At 35.3% G+C, this 27,072-nt stretch overlaps 1 protein-coding gene and 1 non-coding gene across 4 annotated transcripts in view; one reads left to right on the forward strand and one right to left on the reverse strand.

The window, feature by feature from the left end:
• Tbl1xr1 (TBL1X receptor 1) overlaps window positions 1-27,072 on the reverse strand; it is a 155,948-nt gene that overhangs the window by 73,127 nt on the left and 55,749 nt on the right. For 2 of the 3 annotated variants that reach the window (XM_010632428.2, XM_033762529.1), the window contains exon 2: window positions 10,951-11,019. The gene's annotated coding sequence lies outside the window, so the exon portion shown is untranslated. Of the gene's footprint in view, window positions 1-10,950; window positions 11,020-27,072 lie in introns of those variants that run through there. The other variant, XM_033762532.1, reaches the window with a different exon arrangement.
• On the forward strand, window positions 18,325-18,424 carry LOC117285783. The gene has a single exon (XR_004516903.1). It is a non-coding gene; the product is annotated as a small nucleolar RNA U13 (small nucleolar RNA).

Genomic DNA, 27,072 nt, shown 5'->3' on the forward strand with positions numbered 1-27,072 from the left:
AAAAAAAAAAAAAAAAAAAGCAATCTCAGGGATTGGATCTATTAATATTACCTAAATCTGAGCACGCTCTAAATTATGTATCTGTCCTTGCCAAACATGTATATTAGAAATTTTCTTAGTTTCTGTTAATCATTTTAAAATGGTCTCCCTATATCCATCAAGAATCTATTCTAAGGCCACAGTACGCCTGAAACAGAAGATAGTATCAAACCATATACATGCTGTAGTTTTCCTATAAATACCTAAAAGTTTAGCTAATAAATAAGGCAAGTAATAGATTAACAATAATAAAACTATAATGACATAGGACAGGGAAAGTTATGTGAATATGGGGGGATCTCAAAATATCTTACACAAAATGTTTTTTACCTTTTCACTTAAGGAAACACAATGGCTCAAATTGTCAGCATCACTACTCTTGCACTTTGAGGAGATTATTAAATAAATAAGGGTTACCTAATCACAAGCACTGTGATACAGAAATGGTCAATATGATAAACCAAATGGCTGATAAGTGACTAATGAAAACAGAGTGCATAGAGCAAGGGTATTCTGGGATGAAATTATTACATTGGGGACAGGACAAAATAGGACAGATCAAGTTTTCATCATAATACTCAGAATGGCCCACAATTTAAAACTTAATTGCTTATTTCTACAATTATCTATTTAAAATTTAGGGACTGCGAATGTTGATGGTTAACCGAAACAATATTTCAAAAAGTGAAACCACAAATAAATGTGGGGACTGCTATAAGCAAATTATTATGAAAATGTTTTATCTTCTCATTTTTATTATGCATTTATACTTTTCTATCTTTGTGCATCCTAAGCAGTTTAGAGTTCACAATACAGGCAGAAAAATGTCACTGATAAACTCTTCACACTAATTCCAAATGTAAAGAAATAATGCCAATTTTGATGAGTGCCACAAAAACAGTATTTTAACAAGAACCTGGCTTAGAGAATTATTACCTATCAGTCTCTTTTGAAATAGTATCTTTTGAGCTGGTGTGGTGGCGCACGCCTGTAATCCCAGCACTTGGGAGGCTGAGGCAGGAGGACTGCCTGAGTTCGAGACCATCCTGGGCTACATAGTGAGTTCCAGGTCAGTCTCAAATACATAGTGACACCCTGTCTCACAAAACAAAGCAAAACAAAACAAAAGCATCTTTTCAAAATTTTTTCAAACATATGAAAAATGCATAAAACTACCAATTAAACTTTAAAATTGACAGACACCTCCAAACTGAGCCTAATGACATACACTTAAAATCATAGCACTCAGGGGACTGGGTCAAGAAAATTTCAAGTTCAAGCCCAGCCTGGGCAACTTAGCAAGACCTTTTCTCAAAGTTAAAAAAAGAAAAAAAAAATGTTTAAAGGGTATGGAGGGGCTGTGGGGAGATAGATTAGTGAAAAAGCGCTGGGTTCAACCCTCAGAACTGTGCACATACATACACAACCCAAAAACAAAAAAAACTACAACCTGTGACTGATACACATTTTTCCTCTGTCTCCCACTCCCCTCATCTCAGAAACTTGCCTGAGCCAGTTCCTTTCAATCAGAAAAGCCAAACTACACCAGGAAATTAAGCATCTAGGGAATGAACTTGAGAAAATATCCAGGCTAGAGAGATGGAGAAGGGGAACCTAGAAAAGGAGATCCACTGTGTATGGACCCACCCAAGACCCAAATTCATCCCATTGTGTGCACAGACAAAGCACACTTCCTTCTTGAAGCACTGGAAAGGTCTAAGAACAAAAGGTATGAATACCAGTCCAGGGGCCACTCTGAGGCTGCAGGGGAGAATTCAAAGAGTAAACCCCAAAGGAGCACAACAAAGTCTTCAAACACCAAACTGACAAGGAACCCTCTGCTCACAGGTGAGACAAAACCTGTAATCTGGGCCTAGCCATCATGACTTACATTAATTTTTTTTTAAATTAAGACTAAGAAAATTAACACTTTACAGAGAGGACAAATACAAAATTACTCTGCATACAAAGATACAGGAAAGCACAACCGATTATCAGTGTAAAAACAATAACTAATTCTAATCCAGACAATATTCAGAGGTGAGATTATGAGAGAGGCTCTCGAAACAACAGGAGAGACATTCTCAGGAGTAGAAACTATGACAAAGAACCAAATGGAAACTTTACAAATGAAAACAATTACTTGACAATATAAAGTAAAAAAAAGGGAGAGAAAAGGAATAGTTCGCTGAATGCAAATAAAAATAGATAAGAAGAAAATTTTATGTTTTAATATAATGAAAGAAAATCTAATGAAGTAACATTTTGAAAGGGCCAGGGATGTAGCACAGTCGTTCTGCCGCCTGCTTCGCAAGCATAAGGTCCTGAATTCAAACCCCAGTACCACAGATAGATAGACAGATAGATAGATAGATAGATAATTTTTGTGTTTTGTTTTCAACAGAAATTAAAAAAAAAAATCCTAGACTTCTCACCAAGATGTTTTCATCCCTACCACTCTATGATCTCTTGGGTTCCTGAAAGCTTTCAAAACTCACCTCTAAAGAACATTCTGCGTTACACAGAATATCCCACACTGTTGGACTGCAAATGAAATCCAGTTCAAGTCTTGGTTTAGTAACTACAACAAATAAAATATAGAACATGGCATCGCTTCTCTAAGCATTAGTTCTTCATTGTAAAATAAATGCTGGTTCAGTGAGATCTAACTTAGATTTGTAATAAGGTCCCAAATTCTAATTTCAGAAATCCCCAGATGATCATTACAAGCTCCCTAGGTATTAGCAGTAGCCACATTCTTCAGTGCTTTGAAGTGAATTAATAAGTAAGCAAACTGTGACCAGTAAGGTCTAGAATACAACTACCCAACAATCTCATATCACAAGCCACATATGTAAATGTAAAGCTTTACAGTAACCACATACATCAAAAAAAGGGGAAAGAAAATAGGCAGAATGCATTCAACAATATATTTTATTTAACCCAATATACGGGATCTTTTATTATACAGTAGTCTTCCCTTTTTCAGTTTCCCTGCCTGCAGCTTCTTTTTGTCAGGCCTGAAAATGTTAAATTGAAATTAATTAAATATTAAATGGAAAATTTAAAAATATCATTAAGTTTTTAAAAATTTTTATTACAGGATATTGTTGTAACTATTCTGTTTCATTAGTAGTTATTGTTGTTAATGTCTTACTGTGTTCCATTTACTAACTAAATGTCATGCTAAGTATGTACTTGTAGGAAAGCACAGTGCATACATAGGGTTGACACCATCCGGTTTGAGGCATCTGCAGGATGTCCCAGCACATGTCCCTCACAATAGAAGGGAGCGGGAAAGGAGCCTGCTAGAATCTATTAGTTTTAAACTGAGGTGTTTTCCTTGTTTTAAAATTAAGTCTTCAAGACCCAACATGCATTATATTTACAACACATAAATTCTGACTAAGTGCTCAACAGTACCCATTGCTAGCGAGCTGCCACACAGACAAGAGCAAGTCTCGACACAGAGGTCAAAAGGTGAGGTGTCCAAAGCAAACACAAGCCGAATGAAGATATGAGTAGTCTCCCATCCATTCACACACAGACACAAGAAACCACATGCTGGTGGCTGTAATAAAGGTGTCTGTTCTGTTATATGAGATGAGGCTAAATCACAGAAAGTCTATTTTTGAAAAAAATTTTCATTAGTATACTATGGTGAGCCCACAATTTTTTTAACGGTAGATACATGGTAGGGCATTGTTTGAAAATAATGAATTGACAAATATTTGTTTTTAGTGAAATAGTCATTTATTCTATCCTACCTGAAACTGAGAAAGGTAGTTCTTGTAAGCCAAAATATGAACTACTTCTCTTCAAATGGAAATAATCAAAAGCTTAAATTAGCAAAAACTAGTTTTAAATTCATAAAATTGTTTAACAAATCCTGGTAGTTCTTTTCCTAATTGTCAACAGAAATAATGCACAGAACAACAACTAATCCGTCAGAATGTGGGGTCCCACTCCAGTTCTAACATGCTGCAGCAACTACTTCTTTACATCAGAACAGAAGTCAAACACAGTCTTAGGAAAGACAACAGACCTGTGCACAGTCTTGGTTCAAGCAGTTGAATGGTTTGCTTATCAATAAAATATGGCTAACAACAACTTAAATAGTTAATGTGATATTTACATAAGATATTTACTCTATCACAAAACATATACTAACCTTTTCATGTTTAGTCTTATTTATTTTTTCATTTACCAAAAAACTTAAATTTATCAAAAATATCTTTTAGGGGCCAGGGATTTAGCTAAGTGGTGCTGCCCCCTGCCTCACAAGCACAAGGTCCTGAGTTCGATCCCCCGTACCAAAATTTTTTTTTAATTAAAAAATAATCTTTTGGTGTTTCCTACATATTTAAAATACTTACCAAATTAAAATTATGTGGAATTATATCAAATGCACAAACTTTCAGGTTTATTTTTTAAAATATCAGGGAATACAGAAACTGATTCCATCATATATTTAATAGGAAATGAATGCCATTTATATATAAAAACTTTATTAGCATTTCAATCTTTTTAAAAAGATTCTTCTTACAGCAGACAGTCAATGACAGTACGGGAACAAAACAGGCTTGGTGAACAATCTAGGTTCCAATGAAGACATAACTGGAATTAGCTTAAGTAAAAGGGCAGAACTTGAGGCGAACAAGAAAGGACAAATAAAACTGGGAATCCCTTTTAAGCACTAATATACCTACTAATTTCTCTTTGGAGCAAAAATTTAAAACCATGCAGAATTATCCATTAAGGGGACGAATGTAATAAAAAGAAGGAAGAATGGAGAGACAGCCTCCAAACATGTTCATTACACATATGAAATAGGCAAGCTTTATGGCTATGTTACTAAAATTAGAACAAATAACCCAACCGCAAATGATAAGAACTTAGTAAGACTAAATTTAATGTAGTATGGAGAGTTTGAGACGTTGGAAAAACTTAAAAATACGCCATATAATATTCAATGAAAAAATAACTTTTGCTTTAACATTAAACTTTAACTCCATTACATATTCAATCCCTTTACTGTGGGTATATGTATTTGTTCTCACACCATTCTGTGTTCCTTGAGATAATAAGTTGTATTTTATTCCTAGATGAAAATGTCTATGCTAAGGACTTAAATAGATAAAAAAAATTATCGGAGGCATTAAGAATCAGTTTTTAAGCCCGGCGTGGTGGCGCACACCTTTAATCCCAGCACTCTGGGAGGCTGAGACAGGAGGATCACTTGTCAGTTTGAGACCAGCCTGGGCTACATAGTGAGTTCCAGGTCAGTGTCAACTACATAGTGAGAGCTTGTCCCAAAAAAAACAAAAACAAAAAAGAATCCGTTTTTAAACAACAGTAACTTATCACAAGTTCTACAGCTGCATTTAGTAAGTATTAAATTCATGTAAGTAACCAAAGTCTCTTTCTTTCAAGGGACACCACCATGTCTCAGGTTCTACCTTAGATTAGTTGTTCCAGCAGCAGATGACTTAACAGTTACCTAATAACAAGGATACAGGGGATCAAGAAATACAACTCCCATTTGTGTATACAGTGCTTTTTTTTAACAACACTTGTTTAAAATTTATTTTTAAAGTACAGATGAAAGAGTTTTTTAAATGTGATTCTCTTACTGTTGATTTGACAAATCAGCTCTCCAGAGGCCTAAATCAAGCTGAAACTTCACACCATGCTGCCCATATGGCAATGTCATTCACTCTTCACAGTTAACGCCACTTTAAAATCACACAATAATCGACCAAAATGGCAATAAACTTAATAGACAAATTAATTTATAGTTGTCACACCTGAGAAGCTGATAGTAAAAGGGAACAGATCGCTGGCTCCTCAATATAAAACCAACCATTTCTTGATACCTACCCCTTCAGAGACACGACACAACTTTTTGAGGTCTTTCCCTTAAACCTGTCAAACCATAAATTATATAAGTTTTGGAAGAAAAGATAAAAGCATCACTCCACTAAGAATGACAGAACTGGTAAACAATTACCCCAGCTCCCTTGCCCTTTCAATAACAACTCATGGGCATGTTCTGTATTGTTCCTTGGGGTTCTCCACACGCGTAGAGGCCCAACTGCTAAGACAATAACCTATTCTTTAAGGTACCCTGTAATGGTTTCTTTTTTCTTTTCTTTGAGACAGGGTCTCACTATGTAGTTGAGACTGACCTGGAACTCACCATGTAGCCCAGGCTGGTCTCAAACTCACAGCAATCCTCCTGTCTCACCCTCCCAAGTGCTGGGATTACAGGCATGTGCCACTTAAGCCTGGCTTGTAATTGTTTCTTTTATCTTTTCCCTTTTCACTTCCCCAACTCCACCACTTTCTGGATTCATCTTTCAAATGAAATTGTTTCAATCAAATGTGCAATTCCACAAAATCTAACCTGATACAACTGATAAACATAGTTCTATTCTTAGTAGGTTTTCTTGTTAAAAAAAGTACCTCTCAAAAGTTGTGGGATGACTACAGAATCAGAACAAAAGGAAAGAGACTGGCTAAAGGGACTGATCAACAAGCAAGGGTGACAGATTTTTCATTAAAATAAGAATCTATCTTTGAAACAGTGAAAAGAAAAGGAACTACAATTGTAAAACATATGAAAAGATGTAAATTAGAACTACAGTGAGATACTATTTCATCTATTAGGTATAAAACTATATAATGTAAATAGGAAAACAGACTTCCATGTTTATTCCTGGAATATCAAAATAACGTAATATCTGAAGAGAATCTGCTAAACAGTGAAAATCTCATGCACATCTGTGTTCTCATGTAAAAGAATTCTTAAAATATATGGGGTTTATACAGGCAATGGAATATTATACAGCTCTAAGAAAATTTAGTAGAATGAGTGAAAATTATATGCACATTTATGTTCTCACATACAGTAACTCTTAAAATAGCTGTGGTATATACAAGCAGTGGAGTATTATGCAGCTCTAAAAAGGAGGACTATCTTTACATGATGCTATCCGCTATCTTCCAAATATTAACTATACACATATATTTGCTTATTTTTTAAAAACCAACAAGATAGACATAGTTGTTTAAGAAAAAGCAACATAATTACCTATTGCAGAGGAAGAATGTACCTTAATCTGAAGTGGTACAGATATTTAGTAAACTTGTAAAACAAAATTAAATCTAAATTTTTAAATCCTAACTTCTAAAAGTGAAACAAATGGCTTAACTACATCTCAAGTTGGGGGCCAAAGAAAACACACACAAGAATTTAAGCTCATTAAAACAGCACATTCAACAGTAAATCCCAGTGGAACATATGCAAAAAATAAAAACAACTGTTACAATATTGGTGGTGCTGGTTTAAAGTACGTACAAAAAATATAGAATGTAAAGTACTCATATATATTTAATTATACATTATATTTGGTGTTTAGGTTATATTAATATAAATTAATGATTCATATGAATAAATCGTATATACTTGTATTTCCTTTATAGTTCATATTTAAATTTTTCCTAATTGATATATTCATGTACTGTGTATACTATATATCCCATAAATATATAAAATATGCTCATGTAAATACCATTAAGAGGTTTTTCATCACAAGAAACAAGTAAAAATATGGAATTTACATTTAAAAGATTAAAATCACAAATTTGTCTCAGAACCACCCTGCATAAGCACTGCTTCCTTCGGCCAAGAGAAACGAACAACCAACCACTAGATTATAGCTCTAAAGACTGCTCTTCACTAAAAATAAATAATAACAACAACAAAAAAGAGGACCTCTGGAACAAGGAACACCATGTATGAGATTAAGAAGGAAATCTTGTTACATGAGAGAGAGCAAGGGTACTCTCAAAAACTACTGGTAAAACATCAAAAAGACTCAGGAGTCAACATGAAAAAGGCTCCTTTGGCCAAGGCAATCTGCCATCAATAAGCATAAATACCACAATACAATAAAACATAGCAAATGTTCAAATCCAAAAACTCACAGGAATATTTAAATATTCCGGAATTAGCTTAAGCCATGAGATCTAACTACTGATCTGCAAAAAAAAAAAAAAAACCCTCCCCCAAAAAACAGAGAGGAACATTTTATTACAAGATGCAATTAAAATACAGAATGTGAGAAACTTTACAGGACAAATAAAAGTAAAAATATTAAACAGGAACACATAAAAAGCAACTAAATAAATATAATGTATAGATTTTTGTTGACATTCTATAAAAACGTATTTAAGAGCAGTTCAAATCAACAACTAAATAGATATAAAGCTATGATATTAACAAATTTTTGTCAATATCACACATACACTAAGATAATCACTGTTAAACAAAAGTGTTATCCAGGATGTGAAGAAAATGGAACGCTGGTACATTTGGTAGGAATGTAAATGAAATAACAGCTTTGGAAAACAGTATGGAAATTTCTTTTTTAAAAAAAATCAATAACAACAAAAAACCTAACATTAAAATCACCATATGGCCCCACAATCCCTCTACTGGATTGCAAAAAGAATTCCATATGTACTGAAATCACAATTTCAAAGAGTGTTTTCACATCATGTTCGGTCATGAATTGTTTATTTCTGGAATTGATTAACCAAAGATAACTGAAACCTCAGAAAGCAAAGTATGGATAAAGAGGGACTGACTGTTGTACTCCATAGCAAAGGTCTAACCTGGAATACTACGGCATTTCTGAGGTTCCTAGGAAAAGCACCATTTTTCAATCAGTACTTATAGATTTACTAGCTCAGTATTCAAACATAAAGAGATGGCTTAAGGGTTCTCAATAGTACAAGCATGCTTGTTTTAATCCTGGCCTTCTTCATCTCTTAAAACAAACATATATACATACACACACACACACACATATACATGTGTATATACACATATGCACGTTATGATTTATTTGGTAATTGTTACTTAACAATCTGTAGTCATCAGTATCATTTTCACAGTGCTCCCAAGTTGAAGGGAATCATTATGAAAAACTGTGGTTAACAAAATGTGATCATATATACATATATATATATATATGTATGTATGTATATATACACACACACACACAATAAGCCTAAATTTCTGTGGTTGTGGTACAAAAATGATTTCAGAGATTTTCAACAAAATTGGTAGCTGTGTTTGTGATTTAATTTCAAATACAGTCTATTAACTGTCCCTAAAACAAAATAAACAAAGACAGTTTGTTGGAATGGCACATTAAAAAATTCACTGAAGATAAGCCTCAAAAGATACAGTAAATGGTTAATAGCAACTGCAATTCAGCCAGCCAACAGGGATGTGCATGAGGCCAGGGAGAATATGTCACTAAGAAAAAGACTCTAAAAACCAAGAAAATTAACAGGCTGCAAATACGAACTTCAAAAAGCCAAGAACACATACTCCACAGCCAAAACTGATTTATCATCGAGTTACTTCTTTTATAAGACAAGCTCTGTGGTACTAACGGAGGAAAGAGCAGGTTTAATAATATTAATTAATGAGTTACCCAAGCAATCTAAAAGACCTCATTTCAGAAATTAATGAAACACCAAGCCATCCTTAGTGCTAGGTAAAGCTGAGAAAAAAATACTTTTAAATTTTCTTCAATTTCCCCTATCAACTGCTAAAGCTTGGGAAGAGTTAAGAGGGAAGAGGGAAAAAAGATAAGCGATGGGCCAGCATAGAAAGGACCTACTTTTTCCTAGTAAGAACTCAGAAGACAAACTGAATTAATGGAAACTCTCCACTTTACCAACATACCTGGAAGTCCATCTTTAAAATGAATCATCTCCTACGAATATTTTCAGAGGTGTCTTAGTCTAGCTCTTGCTAATTTTTAATGGGTTCTATTTCAGACCGATATACTATCATTTCCCACCAGTCTATAAACATTAGTTTCTGTAGCTCTCTGATTTAACACTTAAAACTAAAATCTGATTAGTAAACATAATTAAAAACTTTGGCAATGCACTATAAAAAATATTTTTACACAGGTGTTAACTTTTTAAAGTAATGAACTCTTAAAATATAAATATTAGGGTTAGGATATAGCTTAGTGGACAGAGCATGCATATAGCATGTGTAAGGCCCTAGATTCTATCCTGAACACCAAGAAAAACAAAAGAATAAAACTTCGTTCTCCTGCTATTTACTGACTTCCTCCCCCAAATACATAGCATTGCTATTTAGGTAAAAGTCAGTTTTTGTAAAGAAAAGTCATTCTGAATTCTAGCTCAGTGGCAAGTTCACTTAGTCTACAGCTAGAATGTACCTCCAAAATTTAAACCAATTCTATTTTTTGTAAGAATAATTGCCAAGTCATGACAGATTCTTAGCACATTCAGAAAATAAAATAAATCCCAGAGCTTCACTAGAGAGTCCAGTAGTTTTTCTGCTTTATCACACGACTGACATTTATATTCCACAATGAAAGACTTTGAATCTTTTTAAATAGATAAGCACAGTTATCTTTAAAGTTATTCATTAAATAAAAATAGGTAGAATTTCAGCCATTTAGCGACACACTAACTAAAAATATCAGGATTAAACACAATATCCTAAAACTTAGCAAAATGAACAGAAACAGAAAAGCTGATGAATTTTTTAACAAGAAAATTTGTCACAGAATAGTTCACTTGACAAAACACAAGTTCATCACTGTATATTTTTTATTTTGATAATCTAGCTAAGAGGTTATTGAAAGTACAAAAAATGAAAAATTTCAAGATAGGGGTTTTTGTTTGCTCAATACTCAGGTCATTTTAATTACTTTGAATTACATTTTTAAACATGTATTTTGTCAAACTGTTGAGAAAATTTCAAAATTCTCAAAAAAAATAAAACAAGGAAAAAGAGAAGAATAAACAGCTATTAAAACATGCTGGCAATGGGAGCTGGAGAAGTCTTACCATTGGCAGTGCATTGATGTGGGGACGTGCAACTGAATATCCCGTTCGGCCAATCACAAGCTGCTGTGGCTGATGAGAAAAAAGGAAAAGAAAATATTCAGTGTGCCCTAGAACAAACTGAGTTTATGATTTTTCATTCCAAACTTTGCATTTAAAATAATCTTTATACCTTGAATGTCCCCACCAGTGAAAATCTTCCCAAGCAAAACTGCTATCATAAACAACAGCAACAACTAAGTCCCTAGTATGTAATCAGTGAGCAAAGTGAGATTCAAAGAGATGCATTTGCACACAGGGTGCTCTCAAACCAATTAATTCAACTCATTTAAATGTTATCGCACTAGGGACCAACATACTATAATATGATCATAGGTCATAAAATGACGTAATCTTGCATTCTACATATTCTGATTAATAAAGAAAAATAACTTGTTTGAAACATTATCAGAATGTGTTAATCTGCACATCTTCAGAGTTTGTCTTTTACAGGGTTTACTCCAACCATTCTCAATCAATGAGACACAGTACTCCATGAACCCTCTATGCAAGTGTAAAGTTAATGTTTTACAAAGTGTTTCAGAGAGGGGACTCAGGTGGAATGCTGAGAACCACTGGATGTTCCAACCTGTGCTAGAGTGAAGAACATTTTTTTTTCCTAAGAGTGACGGAGTAGGTACCAAGTTGATGCCATAGAAAGGAGTGTTATCATAACATTTACCTCCTATACCAAAGAGGTGAAATCAAGTGCATAAACACTGAGAAGGTAACTAAATAAATATTCTGAATAACTGCAGAAATATTTGTTGAGGGAGAGGGGTTGTTCTGATATGACAGTTCAATTGCCCAAATTAGCCATCTACTTAAAGATCAGGGGTCTCAGCCTCTCAAGTACCGTAGCTAGGATAATAGCATGTGCTACCATACCTGGTAACAAAAATACTTTAAATCCCCTGAAGTCTGATCCTTTCTATCTCCCCCATCTCCATTTTGTTTGAGTGGAACATACACGTGTCCTGAGGATTGACACCATGGCCAATCCAAGTAACTTTATTGCTATTCATACTACTTTCAAGTAGCTAAGTCATAAGGAGATCCGGGAGTTAAAAGATAACATCTATGAAACATATCACATGCTTACTGAAATTATAGATAGATATGCCAATACACCATACCCTACCAACCCCTGATGAATCAGGATGTTATGGGAATCAATTCTAAAGTTTCGGGCAGAAGACACCATGAGGAGCTAGATGTTAAGATCCTTTTAGTACCCGTAGACAGAAATGTTCTGTAGGCATCATTCAAAAAATAGAGACCACTAGACTCTATTCACCTCAAGGTTATTATCCATGAAAATCACGTATTTTTTACCATAAAGTTTTCGTGATTTTAGAGCTAAAGCTATATAGTGCTGCTTGTTATCCAAAAATCAGCAACACATTCTTTTTTGTTTGTTTTGTTTTTTGGCACTGGGGATTGAACTCGGGTCCTCGTGCTTGCCAGACAGGCAGTGGAACCACTGAGCTAAATCACCAGCCCAGCAATACATTCTTATCAGAAAAAGTTTTTGGCACATGCACTCTATTCGTCCATAAAGAATTAACATATGACACTAAGATAGATACCCAAATAAAAGTAAATAACAAAGAGAAATGCCTTATGTATTCTCTTGTGCTAGTCTTTTTTTTTTTAAACGTAACTTTCTGATCCTGTTGGTCTTCTTCAGGCATAATTTTCTCTTAGAAAAACTCAGCAGTACTAAAAGTTTATTACCTATGTTTCAAACATCTTTCTTGATACTCAATGTTGTTAAGATATCTTCTAAAATTATTAGATCATTTCATAACAGGCGAAGAGTTTATTTCTGTAATTTATAAGCATCAGATCTAGCAGTCTTCAGTTTCCTATTTTTGCTTCTATGTGCAGTTTCTTTCCAAGAATCTTTTTGTGAGATTTAGTTAAAACTAGACAGTATAATTCCTAGGTAATTAAACTGAAGTAAATAAGTAAACCTTCAATAAGCTGAAATATATGGGATATTCTCAAAAGGGAATCATCAAACAACTGCCACCGGTGCCTTGTGGGATCCCTGCTCTCCCCTCCAAGAACCTCTGTGCCGTGTGTTATACACGCCTCTGACAGGGCCAAAGGAGGGTGCAGATCTGAGCCTCTATATCACACATTAGAAACAAGGCATTAATCGAAAATGAACACACTAAGAATACTCCCAAGAGATACTTGTTTTCACCTGTGTATTCATGTAAACACACAAAGTAACACACATTTATCTTTTTAAAATACTACAGTAGATTAGTCCACTTGTTTCCCTCCTCTCTCTGGCACTTTATTTTACTGTGATCAGTGAGTCTCTCACCACCCTCCATAGACGCAGCTAATGTTTTCACATTCCTCAGCAATCTTAAGAAACTTAAAAAAAAAGTAAGTATAGATTAATTAGAAAGAATAAGGGTTTTCTGGTCTTCCCATTTTAAAAATAAGCTCTTCCATATCATAATCATATAAACAAGTCCTCACTGTTGTCATCCGAAAAATGAAGTTATTATATAACCCTATCCCCCTTTGAGAAGATGTTTTGTTTGTTTGTTTGTTTTTTGGTACCGGGGATTGAACTCGGGTCCTTGCACTTGCAAGGCAGGCAACTGAACCGCTGAGCTAAATCCCCAGCCCAAGATGATGTTATTTAAACAGCTTGAGAACAAACAGAGAGTCTGGCTAAACAACAACAAAACAAACCAACAACTGCAGAGCCAGGCATAGTGGCAAGCATCCCAGCACACAAGAGGCTTATGAGTTCAAGGCCAGCCTAGGGAATGTAGCAAGATTCTGTCTAAAAAACAAACAAACAAAACTATAATTTAAAGTCCTATTAAATCCCTAAAGATATCTTCACAGAATGCTAACAAATGTCAGCTTAGTATTGCTACTTATACAGTGTATTACTGCTACTTACACAAGTTTTAAGAGGACAGTGTGTATTAAAAAATAACAAAAAAGCCAGGCATGGTGGCGCCTGCCTGTAATCCCAGCACTCGAGAGGCTGAGGCAGGAGGATCGCTGTGAGTTCAAGACCAGCCTGGGCTACATACTGAGTTCCAGGTCAGTCTCAACTACATAGTGAGACCCTGTCTCAAAAAAAGAGAGAGATAACAAAAAAATTAGATCCAAAACAAACAAAAAATTTGTATGAGGTATGACTTACCATGAGAATTTTTTGAATTGACTGATTAATTGACTGGTACTGGGGATCAAACTCAGGACTTTGCACTTGTCAGGCAGGTGCAGCTGATGCTGAACTACATCCTTGGCCCACCATGAGATTTTTATAAAATCAATGGAAACTATTTTTTTAAAAATATAAACAATGATGAAACAAGGACAACAGAAAGTGGCTCTGGAAATTAATTTTATTGGTAAGAGCAAATGGCAACAACAGAAAACAATGCCCATGAGTTTTGGCAACACTACAAAGCTGAGTGAAAAGGAATGTCATGAATATTTTTGTAATTAGAGAAAACAAGCATATATTTTAGTTTTCTGAAATGGTTAAGAAAAACTGGAAATTAAAAATCCCTTCTATAATGTGAGTTTCAATGTTACTGATGGCAATGTTTTCTTTGCCAGCCCCTCCCCAAGACAGGGTCTCACTACATTATGCTGCTCCTAAATTCAATATGTAATCTGGTCTGGCCTTGAACTTGTGATCTTCTTGGCTGATAGTTCAGGTATGGACCACCATACCCAGTTCTTTTCACATTTTCTAAAAATCTTAAATCATTATGTATAACAGATATAAATATGGCAAGTAAAAGTAAATTATACCCATAATTAGTTTTAAAAACAAGTTTATAGTTTCAGACAAATACACTTAATACTGCCAATTTCAAAATTCTCTTATTAATGTCAGAGCAACTAAAGAATCCATCAACAATAATGCAGCTGTACATTAAAAATGAATTCTCTCCACTAGTAGTACATGTATTACTCAAGAAAATACAAACTAGCAAAGGTAGACTCTCCTTCAGGAGCCAGGAAAGAAAAATAATTTAAAGCCTATATTTATCTTTAAGCAAAATTAAATGGTAGATTTTTTAAAAATTAAATGTAGGTTTCTGAATGACTGTGTAATTTACCTTGCAACCAACAACAGAAATGATTGGGGAGGTGGGAGAGGGGGAAGGAAAGGGAGATAGAAAAAGGAAGTTTTAATTAACTACTTTTCATACTATACATTGCTAGCACTGAGCTAACTCTTTATACTGTTACAACGTCTTAATACAAATAATGTTGAAGTGAAAGCTGCTAAAACATATCAGTAAAACAAACAAAAACTAAGACCTCTGCCCTTACAAAGCCTACTCCAGAAGAAATCTGGAATTTTGTGTAATTGTGTAATGTTATGAAAAAAGAAAAAGGTCAAGCTAGGTAAAGAATTCAGTAGTTGACGGGGAGAAGAGGCATCTAGTTGTGACATTAAGAAGGATGGTCAGGACCAAAGCAAATACTGTAGTCAGGAAGCTACTGAATGCTCTACATTCTGTATGCAGACAATCATGTATGAAAATGCACCTTCTCTTGCTATTGTTGGTTTAATGCTAGAAACCATAGTGAGAACATTCATATTCAAAAATAAGTTATTTTTTAATCATCGTAAACTTTTCTCTGAAATATATTCTTGTATTTCCCATATATTGTACAGTTGTAATTCAAAAGATGGTAAGCATCATTTGTTTTAAATATTTAGAATATTATGGAAGCCATCATAAAGTTATCAAATGCTGAAGACAAGACACACAAAACCAGAGCACTCTTCACAAATGAACGTTGTATAGTCAGTCTGCTCAGTCCAATTATGTTTCATACAAGCATTCTGACAAAGAATGCCAAACTTTCCCAAGACATGATACTGGAGGTGGAAAAAACAAAAGTCACTGAAATAGGACTATCTCATCAACTTAAGACCAACTACAGTTTAGATGGCAGGCTCCCTTTTTTTTAAATATCCACAATTGCTTACAATGGGCCTACTAGTACACAGATTCACCATTACTACTTTAAAATACCTTACTAGGTGAAATGGGCAGGGGATAGCTAAAGCATCTTGAAACATTGAAGCCCCCTCTCTTGGGTTTTATTTTGAGTTTTTTACATTCATTGCACTCAATATTCTTCAGTAGAAGAAAAATAAAGAGGTAGCAAGAGAGACTACTTTGTGAGAATGCACAAAGCTAGAATCCTAAGAGTACTTTCTGTAACTGTGTCTGCTATAATACTAAGAACAAAGCTCAGGATTCCAGTGACAGATGGGAGGGAAGAGCGGTCAGAGTTTAATGGGAAGAAGGGAAATAAATAAGCCAAACCCTGTCTAAGATATTCTTCTAGATAGGATTCAGAAGAGGAAAATACCTTTCCTGCAAGAGAATTAAAATTCTATTGTCATATTTCCCTGACCCCTTGATCTCATGTCAAAGTTAATCAATCAGCTGAAGTACTATGACTCAGAATCAACGGTCCAAGTACACAAACTAAGGAGGCCACACCTGGCACCTGTTTATGGAGAAGGATATAGGACAAGAAAGGCTGGCAAAGCAGTATTTGGCCAGTCTATCTAGGGGCTACCGTCTTTGCATCCCCGCATACTACCATCACCATCACCATGTGACCTGCTCAAATGCAAGGAAACAGAAGGTACCCTGTCCAAATGCCAATCCTGGTTTAAAAACACCAAGCTCCACTGAGAAATCACTATCATCTCACAAGTGTCTTGTGAGCATAGCTTCCAAGGAACCCCACCCACCAAGGGACACCTCAGCTATAAGAAGGAACCACACCTTGCCCCTAGGAGTTCATTCCCACTCTAGACACAGTTCACATGTCAGAGATCATCTCACCATACACCCCACAGAGGCTGTTAATACTGCTAGGAGTCAACTTTCATGCTTCAAATGCATCTGAGCTGTGAAGGGGGGGGGGAGCAGCAGCAGCAAGCTACAGTCATCTGTCCATGGGGGAGGGAAGGAAGAGGCGTGAACTCTTTCTCATAAGAAAACTGGGTTTTCACCCCAACCCTGCCTTCTAGGATGCCAATGGTCTCAGGGCTAGAAGTTAAACTCTCACGGTACTGACTCACCTCCTCTAAGTAATGACTGGGTTTGACTGACTGACCCTTGAGACTCTATGAAGTCTTTGGTTTTTTTTTGAGACAGTCTTACTAGGTAGCTCAGGCTGGCCTTGAACTTGTAGCAATCCTCCATTGTAGGCCTACACCACCACATCCAACCCTTTGAAGCTTTCTAAAAAAATAACAAATAGGTACACAGAAAAATAGGCCCTTAAAGAAGTATTTCCTGCCCTCTGAGAAATAGCACAGAAATAAAACCAAACCAGCAAGCTAAAAATATAAAAATAGAAAGAGCATAGAAATGTTTGATTATACAAAAGAAGGGAAGTTTATAGTTCAAACCCCTTTAGACTGAGGCATAAAGAGGGTACGTTCTTATTCTTACCATGTTTCAAAATGAATATATTCAACTCATTGCTTGTACACTTAGTACATTTAAACCTCAAATGTTACAGTAATCATCACTGTCCTTGTTTCAAAAACAAGTTAACTGAGTAGGTCCTACCTGTACCAAGGTAGGTAAAAAGCACAAAGAGCCATCAGTCACAACCTCGTAAAATTCCTAACCACTTTCCTCTAAGTGTCTCGGGTCTAGAGGCTATGCTGCCCAAAAGACAGCCAAGAGTTTTTTAAGGAAGTATCATGTTAATAATAGGGAAGAGGTCTGATACGTCCACGTTCTTACTATTTCAGGTAGGAGATGGTACAATAAGGACATGGGGAACCCACTAGAGGATGGGATAATTATACCAACAAGTGAATACTGCATTCTTACCATTCACCCAACCCAGCTTCCAAATACTTTAGACCTACTGTGTTTTATATGACCAGTTTGTAAAATACTATTTTAATTATGTTTAATGGTTTCAAAAAGATACATATAGAAATCAAGTACTTTCTACAATGAGAACTAGATTAAACTTAATTTACATAGCCAATATTCAACAGAGACTGGAATGTTAAAACACATATCCTCCTCCTTGAATGTTTTCCAGAACGTCTTGGAAAGCACAAAATACTCTGCTACATACCTCCTTAATATCTGCTATCTAGCCCCAAGCCTGAAAGTCATCCATCCCTTTCTTCTTGCTCCCTCATCTGCCATATCAGTCATCAACTTTTGTCAAATCTAAGTGTCTCTAAGATGCCTACTGACTCCTTCGATCCCAAACTCTACCTACACTCCTCACTCCCTGTTCTTCTATAACTTTAGAGAAATCTAAAGGCCAACGCGGACATTTCAGTTCTTAAGTGTGACAAATAGGTGTTCACACCGTTGTGTCATACATACCTGCTTCAAACTTGTTACAACACTGGCACATGATGCATCTAATGTGGAAAAAGGTCCAAATTAATCCTAATATGCACGAATCCCAACTTTTATAATTGAGCAGGACTTAAAAATTCAGCTTTGTATCTATCTGATTTTGAAGCAAAAAAGGCAAAAGTGGATCTTTGCTGGAATGCTGCTTAGCAAGTCATTTAAGTAGCAACGGTTGAGATGTCTTTGGCCTCCTTACTAACTTAATCCCAAACTATTCAAAGTAGCGACATGCACATACAAATATTCTGCAGATAAAAGCTACCACATTTAACATCTCTGGCTGGTAAAAACTAAAGAGAAATCCATTTAGAGGTGAAGGTAGGGAAGCTATTACATTTCTGAAAATAAAGATGTAGTATTTCTTCTGGCTTCAACACAATGTCTCCTACAATAACAGCCATTTTTCAACCAATGCACTGAACTTGACAAAATTCACAATACTAAGGACAATGGATTAAAAAGAACCTTCCTCTCAATTTGATTAAAATAGTATTTTTAATTACTGGAAGCCAATTAGACATAACTTCTCATGTCTTCCCAAGTATTTCAAAATTATGTGTAAATTTCATCTCCCACCCCAAATCTGCTCCTTTTCTAATTCCTACCTCTGTGTATAGCTTCATCCAGTTACCCAAGTTAGAAATTCAGCTCCTTCCCCTCCTCAGATTTTGTACAGCTATCCAATCACCAAACCATCAATTTCTATTTCTAGGGGGCTACTGCACACATTTATTTCTAGTTCCCCGAATTCCAGATCTTCCAATGGCTTTGCATGTGCTTGCTATGTGCTGAAGCTGAATCCTAGACCACTCATACCTTACCTAAGCTTCACTACTGATATGGGTATTCTCTTTATATGTATGCCTGTCTCCCTTCTGGAAGGTATGTTTTTTGAAAGATACCTTTATTCAGCTTTATAACCTAAGCACCTAGAATAATGCCTGAAGAATATGTTAAACTATACCTCTCCCACAAAGTATTGGTGGTTCAAAATGAAGACCTTCTCTCCACAGGTAGTACTACAAAACATAATGACAGTTGTTGGACTCAAAACGTGTCAAATTCAGAAAAACAGAAATAAAATGTTCCAAAGACGGTAAGAATGAGAATTATGAATAATTAAACACATTTAGCTCTGAAATATTGTATTATCTAAAGTTACAAGGGGAAGTGCGAAGGGTAGGGGAAAGGAAATAAGGGAAAAGAAAAAATAGGAGAAATGGAAACAAAGTCTTTGTAAAAAGGAGAGGGTTGAGGGGTGAAGGGAGGGCAGGAGAATGGGCAAAAAAAAATGAGAACCAAGATGTCATGCAAAGGTACAAGATCCCAATGATGAATGTAACCGTACTGTATACTTTAAAAGTACCAATAAACTCAATAAAAAAATAAATAAAGTTGCCGGGGATTTAGCTCAGCAGTTCGGTGGCCTGCCTTGCAAGCACACGGACTCAAGTTCAATCCTCCATACAAAAAAAAAAAAAAAAAAAAAAAAAATAAAAGTTATATTTAATCATTAGTAGGTTCTACATCTTGATAAAACACTATAAAAGCATTTAAATCAGTGCTACTGTTGCAAATGTGAATGCAAGAATGTAACAACTATTACTCTTAAAAGGCACTCCTTAAGTTTTCTCTTTCAGAGTTTGTGTTTTGATTTTGATCCTGATTACTTCAGGTCAGAATAGTGTAACTGAGAAAGCAAAAGAGAATTATATAAAAGATTTATCAATAAACGTGAAGTTCACTCTTCTTTTTCACTGCTCTATAGTTAAGGGGAATGAGGGAAAACTGGGCAATCAGACAGCTGAACTTGGGCAGGGTCTCCTTTTATCATGAATTTCTAGCCTCAGGGTCCTGGAAAGAAAGACATATCTGCTCTGCTGGCATCAAAACAAAGAGAGAATGCAGATCCCATCATACATCTATCTAATGAATATGGCTAAACAGTGTCAAGTCTTTTAGGTTTATTGGTAGCCACCATGATGTGGAACCCAAAAAACAAAGTATATAATTACATGCCTATCTCATTGTTTCTACTGAACATATCCACATTAATTTCTTGATTTTCCTCTCCTAATAATCTTAATATTTTATGTCTTTTTTCAAACTAAATTCCCTATTCCTTCCCACATTCCTTTTTAAGGCCAGGCCATTTCCTTTGTAAACTTTACAAAATACAAAACATAAATGACTAACACTTTACAGTTTTCCATGTTTATTCACATACTGACTTATTCAACAATACTTGCACTGGCTTTCATTTCACAAATTCATTCATGCTTTCAAATACCAGGAAATAAAGCAGACAAAAATTACTCAAAGACCTGCAATAGAAATGTAAAGGCACGGTTACTTAATGTTCTAAACTTGAGTCTACTCTCTATAAAATGAAATTGTAACACTACCTACTTTCAGCAGAGTGTTATAAGAATGCAAAAAGATAATGCATATCATGTAAGTATTTGGGAATTAAAAAGCACTTAAATGGTAGACATTGTTTTTTCTAGATTTATTTAATTGAAAATTGATCTTTTATGAGATTTGTGTATTTGCTACAATAAACTGTCAATCTATACATCCAAATTGAATGTTTAAAATGTTATGTGCACTTATGAACTTTGAGCAGCTTATTTTATAAGAACAAAAATGTGACAGTTTTGAAACACATTATATAACTACTCTGATAATGGGATATTATTTCTAGATTACATATTTGACATTAAAAAAAGAGAGAGTGGCAAAGATTACTAGAATGAAAACTAGGAATGGGCCAATGTTGTGGCCCTTAAGCTCGTACAAGGGCATGGACAGATACTCAGGAAGCAGAAGGGTCAGGTGAGCCCAGGAATCTGGGGCCAATCTGAGCAACATGCTCAGAATATACTGAAGAAAAAAAATTTAAAGTTTTGGTTTCTAAAAAATGATCCTCTACAGTTTTAATTAGCATCACAACCAAACCTTTCTAATTGTTACTATGTTAATCAAATGTCCATTTCTAAAGACAAGTATCAGTCCAATACTGTTATTCCTTTCCCTCAGCTTCCAAATACAGTAGTACCTGAGAAGCAAATGGAACTATTGCCTAAATCATAAACACTGAATTTCTGGGAAATACATTGTCAGTGACAGCAATTTTAAGGCTTTACTAAGCCTTCCTCATAATTATACAGTATTTAAAAGTACTATATTTTGGTTTTGACAGCCACATAGATTGCTATATGAATAGTGTGGAATTATTTTTCTTCTAGATATGACATCAAAATAATTTGAAAATGGTAATAGGAAATAACTTGCAGATTCCCACTCAAGGTAGTTCCTTCTCAATTCTCCCAGATGTTTACTATCTGAGACAATTTAATGCACTCTATAAATTCTTTTAATGTGCATCTTCCCTGGTAGAGCAATAAAGATGTTAACACTCTGATTCAATCTAACTTCAAATTTCATTAATATAGTGAGTGATTTTCTAATTTGAGAAGTCAGCACTTAGAGCTTTAATAAATTCTACTTTATTTCCATGTCATTGATTGGGAGAAATATAAAACAAAAATTAGCTATTTCTGACAAAGGACAGAAAAGCAGTACTGAAGAGAAGAACTGTTTCACTGGAAGGAAATAAAGTGAATATCAATCAAAAGCTGCTGGGCATTCTAACTCACAAACTTAGTATTTTTCATATTATGCAAGGTAGCAAGCAATCTGAAAAGAGTCTAGGACTGATGGTCATTTATAGATTTCTAAATAGTATATGCTTTGTGGTTACTTTTCCTTTCCCTACTTATCATTTTATCTACCATTCCCAGCCAGAACTCAATGCTTATTTGTAAAATATTCAGGCAATAACTACCGTAACTTAGAGGATACTATAGTAGTTCCACTCTAGGCCAGTAAAGAAATTCCAGCTCACAAAGTTGGTTCTTTAAAAACATTCGATCCCATAAAGTCTATAGAAGTCTATAGACTTCTTGAACATTCATTCATTCCATCCATTCATTCAGTTATTTAAGGGCCAGCATGGATTCTACATTCTAATGGGGGAGCAAACAGTCCAGTTATAACCATAGTATTACGCATGCAAAATGCCACTAAGACATTATCAAGCATATTTTATCTAAGTAAGTTGAAGGCATACAATAAATACTAACACTGAAACACCAAAGATACAAATGTGCAAAGGTAACCACAAAAAGTACCAAAATACAGTACAAGTTCTTAATATTGCTGTAACATGACTAATAGGCACAGCTAGAAAAGAACCCTCAGTTACATGTATTCATTATATGTACTCAAACTGCCAGAGTATGTAAGAAAAAAAAACCTGAAATTTCTATTTTTCAGAAAACCAAGAGCTCAAAAATGCACTTCTTTGGGCTAGGTATTTAGCTCAGTGGCACCACAGCTGCCTCCTCACAAATAATGTTTTCTCACAGAAACTCACTAGTTTTTGGTTAAACGTGGTGGTCCCATTTCCCTTATTTTTCCAATGAATGGTTGCATTCCTATACATTTAGAACTTCTCTTTTGTTTTGTTTTGTTTTGTTTTTTGAGACAGGGTCACACTATGTAGTTGAGACTGACCTGGAACTCACTACGTAGCTCAGGCTGGTCTCGAACTCACAGTAATCCTCCTGCCTCTGCCTCCCCAGTACTGGGATTACAGGCATGTGCCACCACGCCCGGCTCTTGATTTGATTTTAAACAGACAGATATACTGGGAGAAGGAAGGTTATCAAACAAAACGTCTGTTTACTGGGCCGGGGATTTTTCTGCTTCCTGCCTTGCAAGTGCAAAGACCCAAGTTCGATCCCCAGTACCAAAAAAAAAAAAGTCTGTTTACTAAGTGCCATATATAACAATATTGTAATTGCCCTGAATCGGCAAGTGCAAAGTGCTACACTGGGGATTTACATCTGGTTGGAGGTAACAGTACTGGGCAGCAGTTTTGTGGACCATTTTAGATCATACTTCTATGACCACTTACTGTTGCTCTAGAATCAATGCCATACTTGGAGGGCTGGATTCTAAAAGCTCCAGAATTAACCACATGACATGCAGAAAGAGTCCCTTGGCCCAATGTGTTAAATCTGTATTTCAACCTCAACTATTTTCTTAAGTCATTTTATCGCAATGTTGTCATTACTCTTTTCTTCCTTTGTACTTGTTATATCAAATTTCAGAGATAAGGCAACTGGGGATTTCCTCCTCTAACAAAATGTGCTTGGGCCCACTAAGCAAACTGTTGACAAGTCACTGTCCCCAAATGCAAATACAAGTGAATCTAGACTAATAGGTACCTCACCGACCTTTAAGTAACTATGAAGGCCATTCTACTGCCATTAACCCATAAAGATCCAGCACAGAATTGATAATGCTAATTTCTCATTACTCTCCAACATGTATCCTTCCTCCTGAACCTGTGATACAACAGGTTTATTTTCAGTGTTACCATCTTGATTTCAGTATTATTATTCTAATAACTGTCCCTGTACGTCTCCCCTATCTAGATCTGTAAATTTTTCAACATCAGGATCAAGGTAAATGAACTCCTTCCTGCAAAAAATCCTCTTGCTGCTAGAAGGAAGTAAGAAGAATGACAGTAATATACCAGTCATGTTACTGTGCTAGAAAACAGGATCCAGGCAGATTAAATAACCTCCCCCAAACCATAAAAGTAACTAATGGCAAACACTGAACTATAATCAAGATCTTCAAATTTAAAACCTTACCTGTTCTTTAATATTCCTTGAATATTGTTTTCCAGACTTACCTGAGCATATCTCCTCACATTTAAAAATTTCCAGTGGATTCTCCACACCTAAATTATTGAAATTCAACATATCCTTTAAATCCCAGGTCAAATGCAATCTTCTCTAAACAAAATTCCTTTTGATAATCCTAACATTCAGATTTTTCCCTTTTCCAAATTTACCATGTTAGTATCCCTGCTGTAGCATCTTTGTACTTTATATTACCTCATTTTGTTCCAAAAACAACCTGAAGAGGCAGGAATTTATTAGTCATATTTTACCAATGCCCCTAAGATGTTAAGCAATTTACTCACATTTATACAATTATTCACAATAGTTACTCCCCAAAGAGATGAGGTACTACCACCAAAAGTATCTTCAAACACAACATTTACCTTCTAAGAACTAAATTCCAAGACCCCTGGATCTAATTCTTACTCTGAAATTCTTTCCATTATATCTTCTGGTTTCTTGTTGTAAAATCCTACATTGATATTAAAACCAGAGTGAACATAATCTGAATCTAACTCTAAGGAACCAAACACACATACTCACACTCTCACACACGCAGAAATATTCTTCACAACTGTCAATATTATAAAACGGAATGGCTGAGGAAATGTCAGGTTAAAGAATCATGGTAACTAAATTTAACATGCTAATAACTGCTGAAGATAAGAAGAAATGTGAGAATTCAATTATTTTATTCTATTTTATGTAGTCTCAAATTCTTCATAACAATAGTTTAACAAATAAAACCCTTCACTGAGAAACCCTGCCAGGCATCAATCTCTTCCCTTCCAAAGCCCACCTCCCTCCTCCAGAAGTTAAGTCCCAATGTGACTTCACAATTCTTTCAAATATTGGCCTCCCTTCCAAACAATGTTCAAATTTTACACCAGACTGAGTTCATGCATAAATTACACACACACACATCAACTGTCTCTTTAAAAACTAAACTCCCTGCCAGGAATGGTCTTATTCGGTGACTAACATAAATTTTGTGGTCTAAAGGGATTGTGTAAGACCTTTTGTCATTGATGCTGAACCCTGGCTCTTAGGCACAAGGGAAAGAAACCCTCACAATCCCACTGAGGCTGTCCCTCATGAGATATAAGAAAAGCATGTCTGAGTCTGTTTGACTGCTTTCATGCCTAACATACTTTTACATTTTACAAGTGATTTAGAAATGTTCATAACTAAAGATATAAAATCCATAGAAGCTGCAACCTAGGGTCATCAGTTATCACTAACCTGGAATTATCTATCACAAGACCTAGTGAGACAGGGCCTGAAGGAAATATAACAAAGAATCCTCATTTTCAATTCCACAGAGGAAAAAAAAAATTTTAGGATCATCCCAGCATTTAAATTAGCATGATGGTAAAATCATTAAGAGTTGGAAATTTAAAGCAAAGTTTTATTCCATAATAGAAGATATACAAATTAAGGTTAATTTGTATGATATTGATAAAGCCAACAAAACAGCCCTTCTGAACATTTCTAAGTTACTTTTTCCATAAGATTGTGCTTATTTACTAAGTGGAATACAGTCTCTATGAAGTGCCACAGGGTTACAATTAATATATTTCTTCCTCCTCTAAAATATAAAACGTAAGCCTGTGTTAAAGCATCTAGGAATCCAGAGAACAGTATCGCTCCAGGCTGGAGTAACAGAAGGTGATAAAACAGAACCAACAAAGCAAAACGTCAACAAAGCAAAACATCAATAAGTTTAGCAGGCCCCTGATGGAAAGTCAGGAATGATCCAAAGTTCCTAACATTATCTTAAGATTTGCCCCAACATGTGTGAAAACTGGAGCTAAGAATATAGACGCACTTGAAGAAAACAGGATCTATGACCTGAAATGCTCCAAGTCTACCAACACAGAAGCCACACCGCTGGAAACTCAATTCTTCTAGACTAGTTTTCATGTAGTTATTATAGTCTAGTGTGAAGAAAAACAGAGCTCAGATCAATGGATTTTGCATACAGGGCTAAACAATGAAGTTTCAAGGGGCAAGAGTTCTTTAAATAGTGGTCATAGCTGCAAATCAAGAAGAGATCATTACCTACGTGCAGAATGATCAGTACTCAAATATTGTTAGCTTTTGCAGGCTCACCCACAAACAGCAAATAATCAGCATCAACAACATCTTTACCTTTCAATCAATCCCAGTAAAATTTTACAAATTAAAAACAGATTATAGTTGAATGTGGGGTACTCTTTTTTTAACACAATGAATCCCTTTCCAAATTCAATTAATAGGACTGTTAACCATCGTGAACAAGACAGCCGTAGGAAAACAGTATGTGCAATATTTTCTCCACATTCTGTTGCCTTGTGTTTGTAACTGAAAGTAGGTGAATGAAGTCTTTTACCAACTCCTGGTAGGATTATGGGAAGAAATATGCACACCGTTACAATCTTTATGTGGCTCACTCAAATACAGGCAAAGTAGGAGGGCACGGTGGCACGTGCCCCGAATTCCAACACTTGGGAGGCTGAGAGGTCACAGCCAGTCTGAGGTACTATGTCAGTTCAAGATCAGTCTAAACTAGCAAGACTTCGTCTCCCCATCCCCCAAAATTAACATATATGAATAGTCTCTTAAATGTATACAGTAAATTGATACATATGATATTTAATTAATACAAACAGCAATTTAATTTTAAATTTAAGTCCTCAAAAGTTACAATTACATAATTACCATCACCTTAGCTGACTGGCGGTAGACCATTGCATACTGGCGTATATCTACACCAACCAACACAGAAAGTTTCTGCTTGAAACCTATTGTTCCCAACCAAGAAATTTTAGGCTATACCCAAAAGTGGAATTTGGAATAGTCTTTAAAACAAAAAGCTCTGAAAACTCAGCAAACAGGACAAATTTTTTTAAGCATGGAAC

Source organism: Fukomys damarensis, unplaced genomic scaffold, assembly GCF_012274545.1.
Source record: "Fukomys damarensis isolate Sample0158 unplaced genomic scaffold, DMR_v1.0_HiC HiC_scaffold_12, whole genome shotgun sequence".
NCBI classification, from domain to species: Eukaryota; Metazoa; Chordata; class Mammalia; order Rodentia; family Bathyergidae; genus Fukomys; species Fukomys damarensis.